The sequence below is a fragment of the Polypterus senegalus genome, chromosome 5, assembly GCF_016835505.1.
Source record: "Polypterus senegalus isolate Bchr_013 chromosome 5, ASM1683550v1, whole genome shotgun sequence".
Lineage (NCBI taxonomy): Eukaryota > Metazoa > Chordata > Cladistia > Polypteriformes > Polypteridae > Polypterus > Polypterus senegalus.
Window position 1 is genome coordinate 110,795,191 of NC_053158.1, and position 9,226 is coordinate 110,804,416.

Genomic DNA, 9,226 nt, shown 5'->3' on the forward strand with positions numbered 1-9,226 from the left:
CTGAAGTTAAAACTTGTGTCATGCTTGTTGAAGCTTTACTGTATAGGCCAGGCCATTCATTTTTAATGATTATCCCAAAGTATGGTACAGTCCAAATGCTTTTAAAAAATGAAAGAAAAAAAAAAAAACAGCATACCCTGCATACTTACATTTGTAGACACCGTGTAACAATCAGTCACTAAAAGGTGTGATGGCTACACTTCCCCACCTATTAGTGAGATGGAGGATGCTCTGAAGGTTTGCCAGTATCTGACAATCTTCGTCCTTGACCCCTTTCCCCATAACCACCCATCTCAAAACACTGATGGCAAGAGGAGAAAAAAAGTGTGTTTATACCATCCATGTTATTGACACAAACAACAATACTTACATACATTTACAACAAATTAATGTGCTTTTAGTGACCCCTTTTCCCAATGGACACTCACCCTTCTGAAAAAGCTACATTTTTTTTCTCTCAAGTATGAAACATGCACAGAGGCATTGATACAAATATTCAGAGAAAAATAAAAATAAATCAAAAAAGCAGTCTAATGGTGTAAGGATGAATGTCAGGTTTTGTTGTCTAGGGTGAGGTCGAATTGATACCAGTGCATAACTAGCTCAACATTCTAGCAAAGAAATAAAGAAAACATGTTCAGCTCACCAAACAGAGTCACCTGAGAACAACTAGGCTTATGAAGAGGCTTCAAACTCTCAAAATGAATGTTCATCCATTCATTAATCTTTTAGGTAGCCACTTTAGAAGAGCAAAGAGCTGAATGTCTCTGGGTGCAGTTCACCTTTCTTCTCTTTATTTGCCTCAACAGCAGCCACCTTCTTTCTGCCTTTGATTCTCATTCTCCTCTGTTTGTGGCAGTTACTAAAAAAAAATTAGGCTAGAATGTACAGTAGTATCACTTCCTCCATTGTCATGGCAACCTGATGCCAACCCTAGGCAGCCAGAAAGTCCTACCAAGCAGGGTCCTTCAATTCTTAGTTGTCACCTCTAGTGCCTGTACAGCCTCTACAAGCAATTTAAGTTGCTGCTGTTGTACCAATGACCAGAAAGAAGAAAAGACAATTTTCATTCAATCTATGTACCCTTGCTACAAATCATAATAAATGTACAATCTATTCCTACATGCAACAATATAACTGAGTGAGCATGTCCAGGGCCTCCTTATGAATCAGATGCTAAATAATGTCAGTTTTGGTCTCTGGAGGGTGCTATTGAGCCAAACTAATGATTAGCTTGATGTATGTTGAAGAGAGCAGTCTCTCTAAAGATTAGACTTTCTACCCCATCTTTAAGCAAGTTAATCCAGTTTCCTCTTACAAATAAGATATATTCTGCTATAAGTATTTCTGACCTGGTTAAAAAAATCTAATTGTCATTCTTGCTCAGCATGTAAGTAGATCTTAGGCATTCTTTACCACAGGTTTCTCTATCCATTTGTCTTGCCTTTTTGTAAGAAATCTATAAAAAACATGTAAAGCTGTAAAGAAACCCTACCCAGTAAACACCAGATGGTCCTGGAAGACAACATAAGGGACATTGCTGTCTCTTTCTAACTGAGCAGGCACCATAAAGGTTGCCTGGGATATCCCATTTTATCATCTCAAGATAAACTAATGGCTCAAAATGCAGAGATCAAGGAATTTTATCCTGGTACCTCCAGGGCAAATGTAGGTTGTGTGCCTAATCCTGGCAATGATTCCAGGGATGGGGGTTAAAGCTACAAGGGATGTTCAAAAAGCTGCTACACTTTTTTAACTTTATTTATTAAGAATTTCAAAAACAAATTACTTTTCTACATAGATACCTTCCATTGCAATGCAATTTTCCCAGCATCATACCAACTTTTTAATGCCATCAGCAATATATGTTTTTGGCTGAGAGCATAGCCACTGATGCACCGTTGATTTCATTCCTCGTGGTTGTGGCCATAGCTGGACATCCGCAGGGCTCTGCATCTCTAACACTAGTATGGCCATTGTCAAACATTTCAATCCACTGATAGACAACTTTACGAGCGAGAACTTTGCAATTAATAAGTTTTGCAGCCATCTTCACCACAGGGAGACAACTCTTATATTAAACCGCAAGGGCAGCTGGTTTGCCATACAGAACTAGTCACATAACAATCTCAGAGATGACAAATTACTACTCCCGCCTTCACCGTTTCCAATGAAAATATAAAAATGCAGAAGGTTTTTGAACATCCCTTGTATATTATAGCTAGGCTTACTGAGTTTAGAGAACAGTTTTTGGTGAAAGCTTAACTGCTTGAAAAGAGAAAGGTAATGGTTGAGGCACAAGAGGAGTGAGAGCGTTCAGCGGTGTGCTGCAGTGGGAGAAACGAAAGATCCATTGCATTTGATTGATGAGGTTCAGACTTGTAAAAGGTGGATCTGGGATCAACAGAATTTTTTTTATTTTCTGTAGATTTTGTACTTTGCATTCTGGCCAAAAAAATAATTTCCAGTGTGTGTTGCATTTATAAATGATAATACTACTTTAGTATATTTTGTCCTTCTTAGCAACATTCTGATCAGAGGCAAGCATAAGAACACCCCCTTCTATCAGGCTGCATGCAAGTTTTAGTGTTAGGAAAAAAGCATAACATTCTCAAAACTACTTAAACTAGTTCAAGGTCAGTAGAGGGCCATATAGAAAAGGCCACAGAGAAAATCTACCTAGTAGAGAGTACATCATCTCAGAAGAGAATATAAGGGACATTGCTGGGTGTTGATTCTAGGAGCATGATATGCAATGCAAAAATGAACCCTGGACAGGGTACCAGTCCATCACATAGTCCACTCATACAGATGACCAGATTCCCACAGGGGTCAGATTAAGTTAACCAGGACTCTTTTGAGGGTGTGGGAAGAAAAAAAAGATAACTCAGAGAAAATCTCACTCAAACACAGAAGGATCTTGCAGATTTCATGAGGATTTCATCCAAACTAGAAATTATTATTATTGTTGCTGGACTTGACATCCTCATTTTCTGAGTTGTGGAATAATGCAAGTTCTACCAAAAATGAAAAGCAGATTTTTTTAAGATTTATAATAATGATAAAAAATAAATATTTACCATCAAGAACTATACATCAAACAAAAACATAAACATGCAAGTCAAGTTTTAACATTATTAATAAGCTGTCAAGCAAATGTTATAACCCTTAACCTTGCTGAAAAATAAATCAATATAATGTGAACAAAATGTATTTCCAAACGTATATAATTGCATTAAAATAAGGAAGTAAAAATGAATATGATACATAAAATTGCAAGTTACACAGCTCAGTTAAGTAATTAATTTGTTTGGTAGTGTGAACAGATACAACTACTGTCAATGTTAAAATTCAGAATAACCAAGATGAGAAATGTAAAAGGATATTGCATTGGTATCTGATATTCCAATGCAATTGTAAGCCATCTATAACTACAAACTTACAAAAAGGTGTAAATAGAGCTTGTTTAATTCAAGATTAACAGAAATTCAGTTTAAAAAAGATTTCAGATGTGTAAAAATCTGTTTGATAGAACCTACTTATTCCAGTTCAGGGATGTAGAGCACTGGAGCACACCAGCAGCACTGGGCAGAAGGTAGAATGAACCCCCCGTTGATGGCAGGCCCTAATGCTGTTGGCTCACATCTGGAGGAAGCTGGAATCAAATCCCATCTGGGTCATTACCCACTGGAGTCTTGATGTTCTCCTAGTGCCTGGGTTAGTTTATCTCCAGTTTTCCAACTAATACATAAGAAATATATAGTAAAGTTAACTTTCACTTGAAGGATTGGGATTATCATCATCATTACATTTAATATGGGCAGCACGGTGATGCAGTGGTAGAGCAGCTGTCTTGCAATAAGGAGACCTGGGTTTGCCTCACAGGTCCTCCCTGTGTGGAGTTTGCATGTTCTCCCCGTGTCTGCGTTAGGTTTCCTCCGGGTGCTCCTATTTCCTCCCACAGTTCAAAGACATACAGGTTAGGTGCATTGGTGATCCTAAATTGTGCTTAGTGTGTGTGCCCTGTGGTGGGCTGGCACCTGCCCGGGGTTTGTTTCCTGCCTTGCGCCCTGTGCTGGCTGGGATTGGCTCCAGAAGACCCCCGTGACCCTGTAGTTAGGATATAGCGGGTTAGAAAATGATTGACTGAATGACATTTAATATACAGTACAAATAAAGTGGCTAATTCAGAAACACTAGCTACGGTTTTGTTTGGCTGAAATACAGAAATTGTTTTTAAACGCACTCCATGTGCAAGTAATGTTGGTTCAGAATGCCACTGGCAAGGTCTTGACCAAAACAAAATACAATGGTCACATTATCCCTCAGGCAGCTCAATAACATTAACTTACTGTCAAACAATGAATTTTCTTCAGCACCTTTCCACTGACTTATAAAGTTGTTTGTTTCAGAGCTCATGAATACTTATGGTATATATGCAAAAGGGGGTGGTGCAGTGGTAATGCTGCCACCTCCCTCTAAGGAGACCAGGGTTCACATCCCTGTGTGGAGTTTGCATGTTCACCCCATGTCTGCATGGGTATCATTTGGGTGCTCCATTTTCCTCCCACAGTCCAAAGACATGCAGGTTAGGCAAACTGCCAATCCTAAATTGGCTGTAGTGTGTGATTGGGGTGTGTGTGTTTTCCCTGCAATGGACTGGCACCCTATCCAGGATTTGTTCCTGCCTTGTGCCCTATGCTAGGCTCCAGCAGACCCCCACAACCATGTTCAGGACTAAGCAGGTTAGAAAATGACTGACATGACTGCATACATCACTGTTCTAAAACATTCATTCAGCTTCATGACTCCTCTTCTTTTAAGTTTTCTGCCAAATACTGTCTTTGCCTCACTTTTAAAACTGTTTTACTTCTAAGTAGGCATTAGTAACAGCCACCAATTTTGTTGCATTATAAATGGCATATTAACATTTTCTTTTTAAACTTTATGACAAATGCTGACCATTCAGCCAATGACAGGCTGACAGCCTGCTTTCTTTCTAATATCAAAGGTCCAGGTAAAGCCTGACATTCAATGTTTGAGAAGGAAATTATTATTATGAGATGCAAATATAACAATTTAACAATAAATTAATGTTTACCCATTTTTAAATAATGTCACTTTTCACAGGAGGAAACAATAACAGAATACAAATACACAAAAGATAAATTACTTCTTGCCATATAAAAGTCCATGTTATCACATTTCATTCCAGTCCATTGTTAAGGTGTATGTGTATGTCACGGTCTTTTGTTCTCCATAAGTGGGCCTCAGCTTGCATCCAAAAGACAGACCAGCAAAGAGCACTTTTCTTTAACAAAAATGACATGGACTCTGTCTAAGCATGTTAAGGACTAGTATCTCATGGTGAACTCCATGATAAATGTGTTTTGAAATTTTTACATAATACATAATAAAACCCAAACATTAGTGAATGGCATGACTGTTTTTGATCAAATAATGTATAATAAAATGTGAATACTGAAAATCACATAAGGGAATAAATGAAAGCCAAACACATAAATAAAAAATATCCTAGTTTGTTTGTTGATGACAAGGCCCTTGTATATGTACCTTTGAGAAATATTTTTCATAATCATGTTTGATGGACATGGCAGCAATATGAAAGTAGTGCAAGGTCTTTTGTTCTTCAGTGGATTATTCATTTATTCCATCCATTCATGAGGAATGTTCCAAAAATCTGGTGCTTTAGAGCCAACTGCCCCATGCTTTTCAATCAATCCAGTTTACACCCCTCAGTGCTAACTATCCTGTTTGAGTGTTCTTAGACTTCACTTACCTTGGCACAGTACATGATGTCCCAATCAGCCTGATGAACCCTTTCCTAAGACTTTTACTCAACAAAGAAGTCCTCAAAGTTTGTAATGGAAAAGGAAGCACACTATCAGTACACCAGCATTTCCCAACAAAGTGCAGAGGGGCATCCCTGTCTGGTACCTTTTTCTAGTTTAAAGTAGTATAAACAAATGTTTTTGATACAAACTGAAGCTTCTGGATTGGAATACAGTAGTTTGATCCATGCACAAATGTTCAGGCCAAACCCAAATTTCTCTAATGTAGTGAAAAGGTATTTCCATTCAATCATGTCAAATGCTTTTTCTGCACCCAATGATAATAATGTTTCTGGGGAGTTTGACTTTGTTGGTGAGTATGTTACATTAAACAGGCGTTGAAGATTGGAAGATAAGTGTCGACCTTTGATAAATCCAGTTTGATCTTGTGATATTACCAAAGGGAGCACTTTCTCCATCCTTCTTGCTATGATTTTTGAGAGTATCTTAACGTCATTATTCAGAAGTGAAATTGGTCTGTATGATGCACATTGTAATAAGTCCTTATTTTGATAGGAAAGATGGTAATTAATGCTTGGTGAAACGTTTGAGGAAGAGTTTGATTCTCTCTAACTTCTGTAAATGTTGCTAATAGGAGGGGAGCTAGCTGAGCGAAGAATTTCTTATAAAATTCTGCAGGGTAGCCACCAGCGAATGGATGTAATAATTAAACATGTACTACAAAGATATTTCAATGTTTCATAAAAGTTTTGAAGAATCGGCGTTCTGGGCTTACAGATGGCTTGGCATCTATTACAGAGCTGATCATGTGGTGATTGGTTACTTGGAGAAAGAAAAGGAAGGACAGAAATTGGGGGTTAGTATGTTTAAGAGAGACAGTACTACTGCAATAAATTTTTTAATTGGAGGTCATGCATGGCACAGCAAGCATCTTGCAGGAGGCAGGAGCAATCTCTGGATGGGGCACCAGCTCATCACTAATACTGTGCCACCGTGTCCCCAGTGTTTAATACATGCTTTAATCCCTATCATCATGAAAATTATATCAAGCATACATCTAAATATTTAAATTATTCAGAGAGCTGTAATATCACAAATGTAATGGATTCTGTGTCCTGTCACAGGAAGAGAAAGCCCATTTAAGAAGCATGTAGTGGATTTACACACATAGAGCACATAAAAGAACACATAGAAGCATTTATCGTGGTTCTTTAGTTATGATGGGATTTGAGAAACTAGTAAATGAAACGATTTTATGATGAAGTTTATGACATTCTACCTTAATGACAAAATAAAAAACGTAATTAAAGTGGAAATTTCAAGATTCAAGGTGGGCTATGACTTGCGTTTCTACAGTGACTTTGATATCTGGCCACTTTTTATTTATTTTGGGCACTTTGCGACTTTCTGAACTTGAACTTTTGAGTTTCTCCGCCACTCTGTTACTCGATCAACTTCCTTTTGTTGTTTATATCACTGCTTAAACCAACAAATAATATGTTTTTCCTTGCCTCCACTTTTCACTGAAATTCTTTTCACAGAACGCAAAACATAAGGGGCTATTTATATTGATTTGCATATTCAAAGAGGCTTAATTCTAGGAGGAGTCTAGCAGGGGCAACAGGCGTGTGCACGAGCGGTACATTTCATGCAGACTGAGTATTTATGTAGCATAAGATTTATGCATCTGGATTTTTTTGTGCGTATGCACATTTCCGCTTTTGTCCGTACACCATGTTTTAGTGTGAATTCTACGCATGCCATTATGCATGAGGCCCCAGGTCAATAGGTAACACCAAGGTGGTCCAGTAAAGTATATTTGGAAGTCTGGTGAATTTTATAGTGGACAAGCAATATGAGGGTTGCTAGGAATACCTAAAAGTTTAATTGATATTTGAGGCTCATCGGTGCAGAGTTCCTGGCAAGGGACCCTGGCAGAGCAGCTCTAGTACCTTTGTCATTCATTCATTACACTGTAAGTGGCACACAGATTAATCCCAGCAGTAGCCATAAGCCAGGTTTACAATGCACTCCTTACTCTCTACTATGTGTGAAATCAGAATGTGTATTTTAGACAAATGTTCAAATATTAGATTGAAGAGTGGCCTGGGTTAAAGAAATACAGAGAGATTCTGTTAAACTAAATGTGTTGGACTATGATTAAAATTGTTGAGCAAGTGGTCAAATTACACTACAAGTTAAACAGGGACTCACTTGAGTAGCTAGACCTAGAAGAGGCAACAGGTGCTATTATTTTTCCAGTTTCTTTTGCAATCTGATAACTCCTCTTGTTTATCTATCCTATGTGTTTTTTCCTTGTCAAATAATTGATACATTTTGCATATATTTTAGCCTCAGTACAGTATTACTCAAAGCAGTGCCTCCCTGTAATTCCCAATGTAAGAAGTGGTAAATTACCATTATTGTCAGAATCAACAAATGTCTGAGAATATTTCCAAACATTTGGAATAATGCTTTGTAACTTTATTTATGTTGTATTTATTCCCTAGGATACCTTCATGTGGTGGCAATGGTACAATTCATGTCGAGTAATAAAGAACAGAGGAATGAATAGTGCAGTATTGTTTTACCATCTACACTACAATCTTTAAAATTCCGTGACCTGATTTCATTTATTTAAAACTGCATATTACCAGTTGGTGTAAAGAATAACTTGTGTGATTTTAAGCATGAAAGTTTAAATCCATTTTATATTGCATTGGTAACAGTCATATCAAGGTTCATCAGAAATCAGCTTTCCTAGACTTACACTAATACTAGTGGGAGTGAACCTTCCCCTCTATGGTTTTGTAGCCTAGCAACATCCAATGATTAGATTTCAATGCCAAAAAAACAGAGCCTGCTGAATACATTCTATTTTTACTAGTGTCAACTGTGGCAATCTGCTGTGATAATAATAATTAAAGTAAAATATAATTGCTGTCAGTTTGGAATTGTAGAAAACAACAGATGCAAAATTTCTATTTTATAACACTTTATACACTACTACACTACAAACACAATGGATAAACAGATTTAATGAATCAATAAATACCAGTTACCCTCGTATCTGAAAATGTATCTTAAAAATTGTCTATTTGTATGAATATTTGTTATTCTTTTCTAGGTAGGAATTTACAAAAGACTAACCTCAAATTAATCTAGAAACAGACTAATGTTACTGGGACAGAATGACCAATTTTTTACCTTTAAACTGTATATCAAAATGCATTCATATACAACCTAATATTTAACAAGGCATAAAGACATTAATTGTGGTATGTTAAATGAAAAACACAGTGACACTTCTATTCCATGGAGTGGAGAAGAAGTGTACTGGTCCTGATTTTTAAGAATGAGAATGATGTGCAGAACTGTAGTAACTAAAGAGCAATAAAACTGATCTGGTACAG

At 37.2% G+C, this 9,226-nt stretch overlaps 1 long non-coding RNA gene across 1 annotated transcript in view; it reads right to left on the minus strand.

Moving 5' to 3' along the window:
* Positions 1 to 833, minus strand: part of LOC120529442 — a 57,143-nt gene extending 56,310 nt beyond the window's left edge. The window contains exons 1-2 of the long non-coding RNA XR_005633744.1: positions 647 to 833; positions 150 to 301 (exon numbers count right to left, since the gene is read on the minus strand). This is a non-coding gene — a long non-coding RNA (uncharacterized LOC120529442). The remainder of the gene's footprint in view (positions 1 to 149; positions 302 to 646) is intronic.
* Positions 834 to 9,226: the final 8,393 nt, after the last annotated feature.